Below are 16,679 nucleotides of genomic sequence, written 5' to 3'. Positions count from 1 at the left end.
GTCGCTTCCTCTGCGAAATTTGCATTTCTTCCATACGGATGAACTCAGCTACTCTCTCCTGAAGCTCCTTCATAGTCTTTGGTGGCCGCGCATACAACTTTTCCGCAAAATACTCTGGTCTCAGACGTGAAGACAAATTGTTGATGATAAAAGAGTGATTGACCTCTTTAACTCGCCTTGCGGTTTCAGTATACCTTTTCATAAAGGCCTTCAAAGTTTCTCCTCTCTCCTGCTTAGTGTTTACTAAATTCGTCGATCTTATCTCCCATTTTCGATTGGAGGCGTATTGCCTTCTAAAGAGGGTTTCCACAATGGCGAAGCAATCCACTGTGTTGGGAGGAAGAGTGTTATACCATTACAATGCCTCTTCCTTGAGTGATAATGATAAGGCTCTGCACATGACCGGGTCGTTGTTGGTATAAAATGTCATTGCATTACCGAACGTCCTTAAGTGATTGTCCGAATCGGTTGAACCATCATACTTATCCAATATGGGCAGAGTTTTTTCTGGCATTGGAGTTTGCATGATGGTCGCTGATGAGTCGTTATTTCTTGAATTATATTTAGTTTATTGCACTTAAATAAACCAGGGAATTGTGTTTAATTGTTTGTTATTTCCCCCGTTTTCCGAATTCTGCTTAATTTGGTCGGAAATTTGTAATTGTGCTAATTTGGATTTTCTGAGCTGATTAAGTGCATTTTTGAAGTGCAGGAAAATTTCGGAATTACATTTTGGGACATCAGGAAGAATGCCAAATAAATTCAAGACTCTCCAGACAGACATTTTAGAATTAATTAAATTGTAATTCAGTAGTTTAAAATTTCTGTATCAACTTTTATATTTTGGGTCAATTTTTGGTAAATTAGATTAGACCCAAAATTAGAAATTAATGACTTGGCACCCTAGGGTTTTATTTGTGTGGACCCTACCCTAAAACAAAGTGACACACGGCCCTTAGAAAGGCCCTAGCCGCCACTCACTAGGGGAGCTCTCGGTTTTGGTTTTTACTGCTTGTACAGAGGCACATGTCCTGATTTCAATTGAAAAAGAACAATGCTTTCATCTCATATTTTTTTTAGAATAGGATGTGCTGATTCCAGGACCTGTGAGGTGCATTCGGTGAATCATTTTCATCTTGGCTGGTGAGTAGAATTTTATTTTCTTTGCTGCACGGTTTGGTTGGTGGAAGAAGCACACTGCTGCACGGCTGCAAGCAGCGTTGAGAGTGAAATGATTTAAATTCACGCTGCTGGAGTTTTTGTTGGGACGAAGCAAAGAGGGAATGGAGAAGTGATGCACGAGAATGGATGGGGGTGCTGATTCAATTTCACGGAAGAAGCAAGCGACGCCGATTTCATCTTGGGAAGCTTTAGTCCAGTAATGCTTCATTATGGGACTGCACGAATGAAGCGGTGTTGAATGGTGCAAATCTTTAAGCGCTGCCATCGTGTTGGAAGCAAAGGTGGAGCTGGAAGCATGAGGTGTCCCACGGAAGATTGGCAAGGAGCTGGAGAAGGTGTGATGTGCAGCACGTTAATAGAGAATGACTTGGAGAATAAAGAAGCGGCTGGAAGAAGAAATGGAACGGTGATTCATGGGAAACAATTTTAATTTTTGAAGCTCTGCACGCTGTTTTTAATTCCCTTATTGTTTTCTTTTTTAGAAGCACATAGCTTACTTTCAGCATTGGTGTTACAGTGGGATCATCTAGAAGTAGGACACATATCATGAATAAAAAAAAATGAAAGTGAAGAGTGGACTTAAGTAGGTGTCACGGTTTTAGGAATAAAGCCTAGGTAGTGGAAGCACATGGTGACTCACGGCTGGAAGAAGTGTTCACACGGTGATTTTGATGAGGAGCTCACACACTTTTGCATTGAAGTTTTATTCAAAGTTACATTGTGCCTTTCATTTATTACCAAATGTTGCTTCTTTTATTCCAGCTATGCATTTAAGATTTATTTCCGCTGCAATGTGTAACTAATTTGTTAGCTGACGCGTTGCATTTCATCTCCAACTTCTGCGTTTTTTTTATTTTTATTTAGCTACTTCTTTTCAAGAGGGTCATACAAGTTTTCTTAATTTAGTTGTGATGTTAGCTTAGACCAATCATTTTAATTCTTCGTTTCTTTCCGTGTTCACATTCACATTTTAATTTAGTTCATCTGCATTCACAAAACCCCCCCACAATGTGTTTGATCTGAGACTGAACCCAATTTGGTCCTTGAGAGACGACCTAGGAGTCACTTCCTAGCACTATACTGCATTCTTTTATGCACAGCTTTTGTTGGGAGGTGCGACCCTCTCAACAAAATGGCGTCGTTGCCGGGGACCAATGGTTCAGTCTTAGGTTTTTGTTGTGTTTGTGTGTGTTGTGTTTGTGTTGTGATGTGATGTGATGTTCTGTTCTGTGTGTGCGTTTTGCATGTATAGATGTGTTGTGTTTTATTTGTTTCGTAATTTGTAGTATTTTTCTTTTCCCATGTCTACCTATTCTGATTTCGTGAATACTGCTTGTTTTGCTATTGTCTCTGATTATGATTCTCCTTATGCATGTTACTCTGATTGTAATTCATATTCTGCTGATTTCTGTGTTGAGAGCAATACGACTCATCCTCTAATTTCTGAGAGTGCTCTTTGTGAGCCGGTTTCACTTAAGGAGGATGATCTTCATTGTGATCTCACCCCTGGACTGATACATTTGCTGCCTAAGTTTCATGGTTTTGCAGGAGAATGCCCACACAGACATTTGGAGGAGCTCCACATCATGTGCTCTTCAATGAAGCCTCCAGATGTCCCTCTTGATTACATTTTCTTGAGCGCATTTCCGCATTCATTACAAGGAGCAGCTAAGGATTGGAATGACTCTCTTCCTCTGAGATCCGTTACCGATTGGGGATATCTTGAGCATCAATTTTTGAGCAAATTTTCCCCTGTGCAATATGCTTACAGCAACGGTCTTGGATGGAATGACCCTACCTCAGGATGGTATGATGCTCCACAGCATCAATACCAAGAACCGCCATTCCAGATTACTTTTATGCCTCCACCAGTCCAGCAATACGAGAGTCAGCAGTATAGTGCTCCTGCCGAAATAGCTCCTCAGCCTTCTACTTCTGAGCCTACATTGAAGGAGTTGGTGGAGCAGATGACCATGCAGAACCTTCAGTTTCGGCAAGAGAACATGCAGTTCCAGCAAGAAATAGGAGCTGCCATTCAGAGTATGACTGATCAGATAGGGCAGATGGCCACTCAACTCACTGAGGAACAGTCTCAAGATTCAGAGTTACCATTTCAGATTGTTCAGATTCCAGATGATGATGATAGTGGCATTAACATAGAAGATGGGGAGAAGAGTCATGAGCTTACTGTTGCGCCACCTACTTTCCCATCGTCCTATGTCCCTACTCTTGCACCTGAGGAGACTGCTGAAGATCTTGAGGACCAGGTAGGTATAAGCAGTAATTTTGAATCAGGTAGACAATTTTCATCTTCCACCACTTTTCCGATCTTTAGGGAAGTGGAGGAAAACATACCTAATTTTGACTATGCTGTCCATGATTATGATGTTGATGGGTATGTTATTGATGATCATATTGTTGCTGAGCATGTTTTTAATTCTCCCTCTGTGCATGATGAGAACCACTTTTTGATATCACATCCGAATGTTTATTCTCAATGCACTGAACATGAATCTGAGTCTGTTATTGATATTGCTTGTGATTTTGAAATTGATTCATGTTCTGAGGATGTATCTGAGGTTCAATATGATAATTTGGGTGTTATACCCCTGCATGTTATTTCTTTGGAACCACATTGCACTAACCCTATTGCAGGAGGTACAAATGAATTTGACCAACATGCACCCATGCTGGAAGATAAAGGTGCTAACACTGACAAAAGCTTTAAGATCAATAGGCACCAGCTGAACCTGCTCATCAACAATCTTTGCTTCTTAGATCCAGCTGTGGATGATATCTCCCTGCTAGATCAAATTTGGAGGATGAAGCAATTCTTCCTCAAAACTTCCTTGCTGGATCCAATGGTGGAAGACATCCCCCTGCAAGTCCAAAATTGGCAACTGCCACCATGATCAGGGGAGTTTTCCTTCTCTTTTCTTCCCCTTTCCCTACTTTTATTGCACTTGTCCATGATTTGTTGATTGTTCTGATTTCTGATCTTATGCTTATGACACATTGAGGACACTGTGTAGTTTAAGTGTGGTCTATTGGGGGAGATTCTGATTTTTCTTTGTTAGTTTTTGTTTTTCGTGTTAAATTTTTTTTTTTCTTTTCTAGGCAGTTTTTGTTGTGTCTTGTGTACAGTTTTGCATGCTTTTTGTGAATTCTGGATTGTGGTTAGGTTGTCAGTTTTCCTTCACTTCATTGATACTCTGAGATGTTGGATTCCTTGCTTTTCTTTGCTTGGGAGATGATCATGATGTTTGAGAGTTGAATTGATTGTGACACAAATGCCCTGTGTGAGAATTTGAGCCACTTTATGTTCTTTCTTGTGTGTGATATGTCTCTTGATTGCTTGCACATATGCCTTGGCTTGACTCTTGTTGATAATTCTTGATTGATATGCATGTTTGGAAGTGATAAAGGCAGTTTTGTTCTTGAGCCTCTCTAGCCAAATAAGCTCACCTTGTTCTAATCCTTTGAAAACCCTTTTAGCCTATACTTTCCACCATTTCCTTGTTTTGAAGCTCATACACTAGCCCTCAGTGAAAAACAATGATTACCTTAACCTTAGGGAATTTTGGAGCTTTGGAAGTGTTTTGGGAACAAGTGTGGTCTCTTGGGGGTTTCTGATGAGTTGGCTAGTTGGTTCCTCTCTTGTTTTGTTTTGGTAAATATATGTGTATCTTGTCTTTTACAGTTTTGTTTTGAAAAGGGAGAAAAGAAAAGAGACAGGATGAAAAAAAAAAGAGAGCAGAAAAATAGTGAAAAAAAAAATAATAATAATAAAAAAATTTGTGGGAATAATTGTGGATAATGGAGTCAAGAAGAGGATGGTATTAGAGGTTGTGGGTGTGTTTGAATGTGTTTACACTTGTTCCCCATTGCTCCTCTGTTCCTTATGGTTTGTAGCTTCTTATCCAAATATACCCTCCCTTGTCCTTGGCCCCATTACAACCATGAAAAGACCTTTTGATTTGAACATGCATGTATTTTGAGTGTTGATATTAGAGGCTTGCCAAGTCTATTTGTGTTTGTTTTCTTGAGTGCATTGAGTGACATTGATTTACCTTAAACACTTGAGAGAAACACTGATTGTGTGCATCTGTGAGGCTCTGTTGCTTTTGATTCACCTCTTGAGCTGAATAATCATTTTGCCATGTCTTGAATTGCTTGGATGATTGACTGCTTTCCTTGTACTAAATTGTTTGGATGATTCTTTGAGTATCTGCTTTCGTTGACTCTGTGTTGGATTCTGCCTATACCTTTTACTGTCCGGATTTCGTGAGAATTGTGCAACTGTGTTTCTATTTTGGAGTCTTTGTTGTCTGTCTGTCGAGTCTGTGTCAACTCCCTGATGTTTGAGTAGTTCCCTGGTTTTCGTCTTGGTTTTGCCCAGGAGTGCAAAAGACTAAGTGTGGTCTATTTTGATGAGTCGTTATTTCTTGAATTATATTTAGTTTATTGCACTTAAATAAACCAGGGAATTGTGTTTAATTGTTTGTTATTTCCCCCGTTTTCCGAATTCTGCTTAATTTGGTCGGAAATTTGTAATTGTGCTAATTTGGATTTTCTGAGCTGATTAAGTGCATTTTTGAAGTGCAGGAAAATTTCGGAATTACATTTTGGGACATCAGGAAGAATGCCAAATAAATTCAAGACTCTCCAGACAGACATTTTAGAATTAATTAAATTGTAATTCAGTAGTTTAAAATTTCTGTATCAACTTTTATATTTTGGGTCAATTTTTGGTAAATTAGATTAGACCCAAAATTAGAAATTAATGACTTGGCACCCTAGGGTTTTATTTGTGTGGACCCTACCCTAAAACAAAGTGACACACGGCCCTTAGAAAGGCCCTAGCCGCCACTCACTAGGGGAGCTCTCGGTTTTGGTTTTTTTTAGGGGGCTTTTTGTTTTGAACGTTTTTAAAAATGTAAGATTCACGCTGTCTTCTGGAAAATGGATTGAGCACTATTTTTTGTCTTCTTGATTCAAAAGCTGTCACGGTCCATTCATTTTTCATAGAAGAATAGAAGCTCTCGTTTTCTTTTTACTGCTTGTACAGAGGCACATGTCCTGATTTCAATTGAAAAAGAACAATGCTTTCATCTCATATTTTTTTTAGAATAGGATGTGCTGATTCCAGGACCTGTGAGGTGCATTCGGTGAATCATTTTCATCTTGGCTGGTGAGTAGAATTTTATTTTCTTTGCTGCACGGTTTGGTTGGTGGAAGAAGCACACTGCTGCACGGCTGCAAGCAGCGTTGAGAGTGAAATGATTTAAATTCACGCTGCTGGAGTTTTTGTTGGGACGAAGCAAAGAGGGAATGGAGAAGTGATGCACGAGAATGGATGGGGGTGCTGATTCAATTTCACGGAAGAAGCAAGCGACGCCGATTTCATCTTGGGAAGCTTTAGTCCAGTAATGCTTCATTATGGGACTGCACGAATGAAGCGGTGTTGAATGGTGCAAATCTTCAAGCGCTGCCATCGTGTTGGAAGCAAAGGTGGAGCTGGAAGCATGAGGTGTCCCACGGAAGATTGGCAAGGAGCTGGAGAAGGTGTGATGTGCAGCACGTTAATAGAGAATGACTTGGAGAATAAAGAAGCGGCTGGAAGAAGAAATGGAACGGTGATTCATGGGAAACAATTTTAATTTTTGAAGCTCTGCACGCTGTTTTTAATTCCCTTATTGTTTTCTTTTTTAGAAGCACATAGCTTACTTTCAGCATTGGTGTTACAGTGGGATCATCTAGAAGTAGGACACATATCATGAATAAAAAAAAAATGAAAGTGAAGAGTGGACTTAAGTAGGTGTCACGGTTTTAGGAATAAAGCCTAGGTAGTGGAAGCACATGGTGACTCACGGCTGGAAGAAGTGTTCACACGGTGATTTTGATGAGGAGCTCACACACTTTTGCATTGAAGTTTTATTCAAAGTTACATTGTGCCTTTCATTTATTACCAAATGTTGCTTCTTTTATTCCAGCTATGCATTTAAGATTTATTTCCGCTGCAATGTGTAACTAATTTGTTAGCTGACGCGTTGCATTTCATCTCCAACTTCTGCGTTTTTTTTATTTTTATTTAGCTACTTCTTTTCAAGAGGGTCATACAAGTTTTCTTAATTTAGTTGTGATGTTAGCTTAGACCAATCATTTTAATTCTTCGTTTCTTTCCGTGTTCACATTCACATTTTAATTTAGTTCATCTGCATTCACAAAACCCCCCCACAATGTGTTTGATCTGAGACTGAACCCAATTTGGTCCTTGAGAGACGACCTAGGAGTCACTTCCTAGCACTATACTGCATTCTTTTATGCACAGCTTTTGTTGGGAGGTGCGACCCTCTCAACAGTCGCCGTAAAGGGAAGTAAACTGGTAGGCCGAACGGTATGCAAGGGTGTTGGTTCCCTTCTACCCTGACCGTTCGGGTTGGTGTGATTATGGCTTGCTTCGTTGTCATTCTCCCGATTCGAGGCGGACCGTTTGAGAGGGACCCGTTCGGCCCTTAGCGCCACCATCTCCTCTGCATGACTCTGCTGCATCTCTTGTTGTGCGTGCGCCTGCGCTTGTATGGTCTGTGTCTGTGTCTCAATCTGGGCTTGTAACTCTTTGATCAAATCCCTGGTGCTCTATTCTTCCATATTTATTGTGGTCACCATTGGGTGTCTTCAAGCCTTGGCCCCACGGTGGGCGCCAAAATGTTTCGGTGTGGGGAGTGGGGTTTGTGAAACCGAGACACTAACCTTCAACTTGTGTATTCCGCTTGTACGTTCCAGTTTAGGTTGATTGGTTGTCACTTTGGGCAAGAGGGGGACGTACCTGCAAAAGGCACTCCGACGCTCAAGTTAGGAGCGATTTTATCAAATGGTCTATATTTTATTATCATGGAACAAGGTGTCTTTACCTGGGTGTTTAGCCTTATATTTATAGGGCTTATAACAATCAAGCTCATTAATCCATATTTGATCTGACAATAAATCCAATAATACTTGCTAATATTTGGTAATCGTCAATTAATATCATATTCTTCTGCAATATGACCTGTCAATCACTCATAAATAACGTATATTCGCATTTAATATGGCCATTAATGATATTTACGTTTCCTGATTAGTCTTTGTTTGACAGTCGGTCGGTTGCCTGTTTTGGCCTCGGATTCTCCTTAGTCGATCAGTCATCAGGTATAATACAATCTCTATTTCTTTTGAAATAATATGATACAAAGTTTTTCATATGGGAAACTATACATTATATAACCATTTATCTATCTATAATTGTGTGCTTTGACATGATTATGTAGTACCCTATTTGATAGAAATTATCTGCTATATTTGGGTTGTTACATTTTTTTGTATTAAAGCAATTTGTATTAAGGATGACTTGACAGTAATGGGTTTGTCGTGTTTATTTTGTATGTATTAGTGTTTATGATTAGAATGCAGATATGGTTTATGAAACTAAAAGTATTAAAAAAGAAAGAATATTGATGGAGTGACGAGGGTCGTGACTAAATCAAAGATATATAATTTCCTATCTTAATTGTAAAAGTTTGGGGAAATAAGGATAGATAAGAGGTCATCGGTAGAGTATAAGTTTTGTAACCAGTAGACATTTGGAAGTGTATACGTAGAAGAATTAGTTTGCAAGAGAAGTTGAGCTCTTGAGGTTGGAAAAAAGGGAGATGTTTGTGCATGCTAATGATGCACAGTTGTTACATAAACGTAGATGTTTAAAATTTTGTTTGACTCTGTATTAACACACTCCTTTGTGTCATCTACATGTGTGGATGGGTTGGAGTTGCCTCTGAGGGAGTTAGACTTTGAGTTGGTGGTTTCTATTCCAGCTTCGGTCTATGTATAGCATGTGTTATGGTAGTCAAAGGACAAATTCAAAATCAATTTGATTTATTTTCCTTTACAATATTACAAAATAAAGTTTTAGAATTTAGTTTTCATACTTCCAATTTAACGATTACCAAAACCGACTACGTTCATATGACTTTTCTCACAAAAGTGTAAAAAACAAATGGATTAAAATATTTAAATTGATAAAAATAAGAATATATTATATAATTAATTGAAAAAGAACAAAATATGATGAGCATCCACTTAATATTAATTTAGATGTTTTTTAGATATACTTTTAATTTTGATATATAAAACTCACAGTACTTACAACACCAAATATGTATAAAGTAAAATTGAATCCGTTGAAAAAGATGAGAACAGTAATATTGTCTTTTTCTTTTACTAATATTTTATTGTAATATCAAAGTAAATATATAACAAAATGAAATAAAATATTGTTCTAATTAATATTGTATGGAATCAAATAAATAATGTATTATGTATACGAGCAAATATAAATACATGTGTGCAGGAAAAAAAAAGGTAAGGAAACGAATAAAAATTTTCTTTTATTTTAACTCCCCCTCCCCCTTCCTCTCCCCTCTATATATACATATATATTAAAAGATCCGCTACCTATTACCCACGGATAATAAATATCTACGGATAATAACTATTCGTCATGGGTTTTATTCACGGATATCCACAGGCGTGGATTTTTTTGCCATCCATATATATATATATATATATATATATGGTGTATGTTTAAGTTGTATTGTGTATAATTATTGTACAGTCTCTTTGACGGATTTGTGTATAATTAATAGTTAAATTTTAAAGTTACATTTGTAGTAACAAAGGAGTTTGTTCTTATGATGACTTGATGGTTGTAGGTTTGTTGTGTTCCTTCTGTGTTTAAATAATTGTTTAAGTTTAGTTTAAAGATATAACTAAAAAAAATTAGTTCAATATTTGGGAATTTATTTTAAATTGTGATGTACTAAGTTAAATGGTTGTTATGAATCAAAATGTAAGTATTAAGAAAAAAGGAATCTTGATAAAGTGATGAGGACTCACTCATGATTGAGTAAAGATGATTTTCTTGTAAGCAATTCTTTGATTTTTTTTTTTTTTCGAATGAAAAACACACACAGGATCTTGAATTTTCATGATACTCACTATTCTCTCATACACAGTGGAAAAGAACTTACATGGATCCATTGGACAGTTTCTTCCTGTCAAACATTCTCCCTTCTCTTACTTCGCTTTAATGCTTTCTTGATGATATAGAAATTCTGAAGGATGTCAATCTCTGTCAAAGTCTCAGTTTTCTTTCTTTTCAGAGAACATAACCTTTTCTTTCTTTCTTTCAAAAACATTTACGTCAACCGTAGACTCCTCTTTTCCCTCTTTTATGATATTTAATTAACTTTAATAAAATACCAAAATGCCCTTTATTCAAGTGATAAGAGAGGGATTAATTTTAATAACTCTAAAATAATCCCTATAACTTTAATACATTATATTCTAATAATCATCACATTAGAATCTGTACATCAAAGTTATACTTTAAATTACATGAACCAATCTTAAATCTTAATATAATTTAACATTCTCCCACTTTGTTCATGTGATGACTTGAAGATCTAAAACTAAACTTTAAGTGCGCACCATTCATTAAAATTATCAAGTCATCATCCTTATATGAATTGAAATGAGTGGATCATGGCGGGCAAAAGTCATGAACGACAAGATTCCTTCCATGTATCACATAATCAAACCAACTCAACATAACTTTAATCAATATTTTAACTTTCATGTCTCTAAAAGAGATATAACATGTTACCACAATCAATAATACATGTATATAACTTAATGTGGATAACAATAGATTAAAGAGAAACATAACTTTAATTGAATTCACAAGTGGCATGAGAGTACAAGCATATAACTATACATATCCATATAGATAGATAACATCATTATGTTAATATTGACTTATCCATAATGCCCATACTTTCAACATGGCCAATAAAAGTTTTGGGCGGTAGACCTTTAGTTAACGGATCTGCTATCATCAAATTCGTACCAATATGCTCAATCAACACTCTACGTTTCTGCACTTCTTCTTTGACCGACAAGTATTTCAAATCCATGTGTTTAGCACCCTTTGAGTACTTGTCATTTTTAGAGAAGAAGATGGCTGCAGAATTATCACAATAAATCCTTATCGGCCTAGCAATACTGTCAATAATGCCAAGCCTCGATACAAATTTTTGCAACCACAAAGCATGAACCGTGGCCTCAAAGCATGCCACGAATTCAGCCTCCATGGTGGAAGTAGCAACGATTGATTGTTTTGCACTTTTCCAAGAAATTGCTCCTCCAACTAATAGATAAACATACCCAAATGTGGATTTTCTTGAATCCACACATCCAGCATAGTCTGAATCCGAGCAGCCAACCATCTCAAGATGATCTGACCTTCTGTAGGTGAGCATGTATTCTTTGGTACCTTGTAAATACCTAAGAACTTTCTTTGCGGCTTTCCAGTGATCCATTCCGGGATTACTTTCATATCGGCCTAACATTCCAACAGCAAAATTGATATCTGGCCGACTACAAGTTTGAGCATACATCAAACTCCCAACCACTGACGCATAAGGAATAGACTCCATGGCCTTTCGTTCCAAATCATTCTTGGGACATTGCATTTGACTAAACTTGTCTCCTTTTTGAATTGGAACTATTCCAGGAGAACATTTTTTCATTCTGAATCTCTCTAACACTTTGTTAATATAGCCTTTTTGAGACAAACTTAACAATCCTTGTGATCTATCACGGAATATTTCTATTCCTATCACATAAGATGCCTCATTCATATCTTTCATTTCAAAGTTGCTAGAGAGAAACTTCTTTACATCATGTAACATACCAACATCATTAGTAGCAAGAAGAATGTCGTCAACATATAGAACCAATATAACAAACTTACTCCCACTGATCTTCATATATATACACCAGTCAACGGTGTTCTCTACAAAACCATATGAAGTTATGATATCATTAAATTTTAGATACCATTGTTGGGAAGCTTGTTTAAGTCCATATATTGATTTCTTCAATTTACACACCAAATTTTCTTTTCCTGTTATTGTGAAACCTTCTGGTTGGTCCATATAAACTTCCTCTTCTAAGTCACCATTCAGAAAAGCGGTCTTTACATCCATTTGGTGAAGCTCTAAATCATAATGAGCCACCAAAGCCAAAACAATTCTCAAAGAGTCCTTCTTAGAAACAGGAGAGAAGGTCTCTTTGTAGTCAATGCCTTCCTTTTGAGTGAAACCTTTGGCGACTAATCTAGCTTTATACCTTTCAATATTGCCTTTTGAGTCATGTTTAGTCTTAAAGACCCATTTACAACCGACTCTTTTTGAACCCTTAGGCAATTCAACTAGATCTCATACTTTATTGTCATCCATTGATTTCAATTCTTCTTTCATAGCATTCAACAAATTCTCTGAATTATTACTTTCCATGGCTTGTCTGAAAAAAAATTGGATCCTCATCAATGCTTAAGTCACATTCATGTTCAACAGAGTAAACCACATAATCATTCGAAATAGCAGGTCTTTTCTCCCTTACAGACCTTCTTAATGCTGCTTCTTGTGGTTCCTCTATCAATTGCTCATCTATGACTTGCTCATTTGTGACTTGCTCATTGTCAATTGGCTCAACATTTATATGTTCATTTTGTGGGATTGGAACATTAATTTTTTGTCTCTGCTTGTTGTGTGACTGTGATACAACAAGAGGGATAACAACTTCAGAAGAGACATTAGATGTAGAAGCACTATTAGTATGCTCTTGAATATCCACTATTCGTGATTCCTCACTCCCACTAAATTGACCATTTTCAATGAACCGAGCATTTCCAGACTCAACTATTCTTGTAATATGGTTAGGGCAATAAAATGTATATCCCTTTGATTTTTCAGGATAACCGATGAAGTAACCACTAATGGTTCTTGCATCAAGCTTCTTTTCATGTGGATTATATAACCTTACCTCTGCCGGACAACCCCAAACATGAAGATGTCTCAAACTGGGTTTCCTTCCAGTCCATAGTTCATAAGGAGTTTTAGAAACTGCTTTGCTAGGAACCCTGTTAACCAGATATACAGCAGTCTTTAATGAATACATCCACAAAGATAAAGGAATATTACTATGACTTAACATACTCCTAACCATATCCATAAGAGTACGATTCCGCCTTTCTGCTACACCATTTTGTTGTGGTGTACCGGGCATTGTATACTGTGCACATATACCCCGACTTTCAAGAAACTTTGCAAATGGACCTGGACATTGTCCACTCTCATCAGTTTTACCATAATATTCACCACCTCTATCAGATCTCATCACTTTTACTTTTCTATCTAATTGCCTTTCCACCTCATTTATGAACACCTCAAGGGCATTCACTGATTGAGATTTTTCATGTAATAGATATATATAACAATAACGTGAGAAATCATCAATAAAGGAGATAAAATATTTTTCACCACTCCAGGATTTAATGTCAAAAGGACCACAAATATCAGTGTGTATTAACTCAAGAAGTTGACTGCTTCTTGTGGCAGGATATTTTGATATGTGTTTTGTTTGTTTACCCTTAATACAATCAATACATACATCCCAGTCATCAAAATCCAATTGAGGCAAAATTTCATTTTTAACTAACCTCAACATCCTTTCTTTGGATATGTGACCTAATCTTTTATGCCATAAGAAAGCAGAACATTCTTTTCCTACACCACAGTTTCTATCAACAACATGTTCAACATTAAACAGGGATTCATAAAAATTAACATCAAGATTTAAACGATATAAACCATCCAATAATGTACCAGAACCATAATAGTACGAAAGTTTATACAAATGAAAAATACCATTTTCAATCTTAAAGTTAAAACCTAAATAATCCAACTTTGCAACAGAAATTAAATTCCTAGCACAACCAGGAACATAGAGACACTTTTCAAGATTCATACAATAGCCAGTGTCTAGAATCAATCTGTAAGTCCCAATTCCTTCTATTCGTGCCTTCATTCTGTTCCCCATATATAAATACTTTTCAGTTCCTTTTATGGGCTGGATTGAAAGGAATCCCTGCATAATATTAGAAACATGAGTAGTAGCTCCAGAATCCAACCACCAGGTATTATTAGGCACTTCAATTATATTTGCTTCAAAACTTACAGAAACATAAAAAGTACCTTTCTTTTCGAACCAAGATTTTCTTTTCGGACAATCTTTCTTGAAGTGACCTACTTTCTTGCAAAAGAAACATTTCTGGTCCTTCTGGATATTGCCCTTATTCACTTTCATTAGGGCTTTGTCCTTCTTGTTCTTCTTTCCTGATTTGGCTTTACTGAAGCTAGCACCTTCATGAGTTGTGAGATGGATAGAATGATCTTTCATTTTCTTCAATCTCTCTTCCTCTTGTATCAACATGGCTTTAATTTCTTGAAAGTTCCATTTGTCTTTAAGAGTGTTATAGTTCACTTGGAACTGGCCAAATTCAAGAGGAAGAGAGTTCATGATGAACTGTACTAGAAAAGACTCATTCACCTCCATTCCCATTGACTTCAATCTTGCTGCTATATTTGCCATTCCAATTACATGGTCATGTATGGGCTGCAACCAGTCAAACTTTTTGGTAGTCAGCTCACTCATAAGAGTTCCTACAATAGACTTGTCAGTTATGTCTGATTGTGAGTACTCCTTGATCAGTTTCACGAATTCCTTTGCGTTTTCCGTTTTAGGCATAAAAGGCTTTACATTCTCTGCCATAGACATGCGCATCAAGTTTAGTGACAGCCTGTTAGACCTATGCCAAGCCTCATGAAGAGACTTCTCATCATCTGTACTAGTCACTGTAATGGTTGCGGGCATTTCATCCATCATAATTGCCATGTCCAAGTCTAACACACCCAGTTGGAACTGGATTTGTTTTGACCAATCAGCATAATTGAGCCCATTAAACTTGACCACATTGTTGCTCAAATCTGATAAATTCATGTAAGCTGGAAATAATACAGAAGCTCATACATTAATGCTTTGATAAAAAATTAATGGATTCAAACAACTTACTACACTAGTCATACATTCAAGTTGACCTTTGGGTGACACTTAAACTGATAGGTAATCATTTAAGTCATTCATTTAAGTTTACCTTTGGGTGATTCTTAAACTGACAAATTCCATATACACTTTGATAAACAATCCATCATACTTTAAGTCTATATGTATGTTATCTTTGGATATACAAACATATTTATTAAGTACATGAATTGTCTTACTTTAATGTCATCAATTATAAACAATGGTTCACCTTTGGGTAATCCATATACACTTTAATATTAATGACTAATTACTCTCCAAAATTCAACTTAATTGAATTTCCTTCTTCCAAATACATATAATTCATAAAACAAAATTATATCATATATGTTAGTAGATACACTTTTCAAATTAAAAGTATTTGAAACCTTCAAACTTTTAATTCACATTTAATTTTGATTCAGTACAGTAAGAGTAACCATGTTTAAAATATAATAATATAAGCTGCAATAGTAAATTGCTTTACTGTGAGAACAAGTGCCGCAACAGTAAAGTTGCGTTATGCCAAAATATAAAAAGAAAAACCCCGTGGCTAGAGTTATGAAACACTAAATTGCTTTAATGCAATAATGAATAAAAATTGCTCTAATTGAATTGAAAAAGTAAACAAAATTGCGGCTTCTAGGGTGAATGAAATTCACGTTCCAGTGAATTCAAATAATCATGTAATAGTAAAAAAAAAATTTGCTTTACTGCTTTTTCAATTGGCTTTCTTTTTCAATTCAATTAGAATTGACATTTACGGCATCCAGATGATTTCATGTAATTGACTTTCTTTTTTCAACTGGCTTTCTTTTAAAGTCCCTAATTTTATAATTCAAGGTTTCACAAAATTGAGAAAATTACCATTAATGGAGAATCATAAAATTTAGAACCCACTTGTAAGCAATTCTTTAATTTTCAATTGAATGAAAAACACATACAGGATCTTGAATTTTCATGATACTCACTATTCTCTCATACACAGTAGAAAAGAACTTCCTGGATCCATTGTACAATTTCTTTCTGTCAAACGTTCTCCCTTCTCTTACTTCACTTTAATGCTTTCTTGATGATATAGAAATTCTGAGGGATGTCACAGTATCTTTTCTTTTTCCAGAGAACGTAACCTTTCTTTCTCTCTTTTCAGAAAATTAACCTGTCAACCGTAGTCTCATCTTTTTCCCTCTTTTATGATATTTAATTAACTTTAATAAAATACCAAAATGTCCTTTATTGAAGTGAGAAGAGAGGGATTAATTTTAATAACTTTAAAATAATCCCTATAACTTTAATACATTATATTCTAATAATCATCACATTAGAATCTGTACATCAAAGTTATACTTTAAATTACATGAACCAATCTTAAATATTAATATAATTTAACAAATTTAACATTTCTATCTTAGTTCTAAAAGTTTAGAGTATAGTTTATAGGTATACTTGGAGCGGTTATTTATATATTGTATGTA

At 36.1% G+C, this 16,679-nt stretch overlaps 1 pseudogene; it reads right to left on the bottom strand.

The window, feature by feature from the left end:
* Window positions 1-11,021: 11,021 nt before the first annotated feature.
* LOC148197558 (secreted RxLR effector protein 161 pseudogene) lies at window positions 11,022-11,810 on the bottom strand (annotated as a pseudogene).
* Between the last annotated feature and the right edge of the window lie 4,869 nt (window positions 11,811-16,679).

The sequence above is a fragment of the Vigna umbellata genome, chromosome 5 (assembly GCF_029865625.1).
Source record: "Vigna umbellata cultivar VRB3 chromosome 5, Vumbellata_1.0, whole genome shotgun sequence".
Taxonomy (NCBI): Eukaryota; Viridiplantae; Streptophyta; class Magnoliopsida; order Fabales; family Fabaceae; genus Vigna; species Vigna umbellata.
This window is presented reverse-complemented; position numbering and strand designations above follow the sequence as displayed.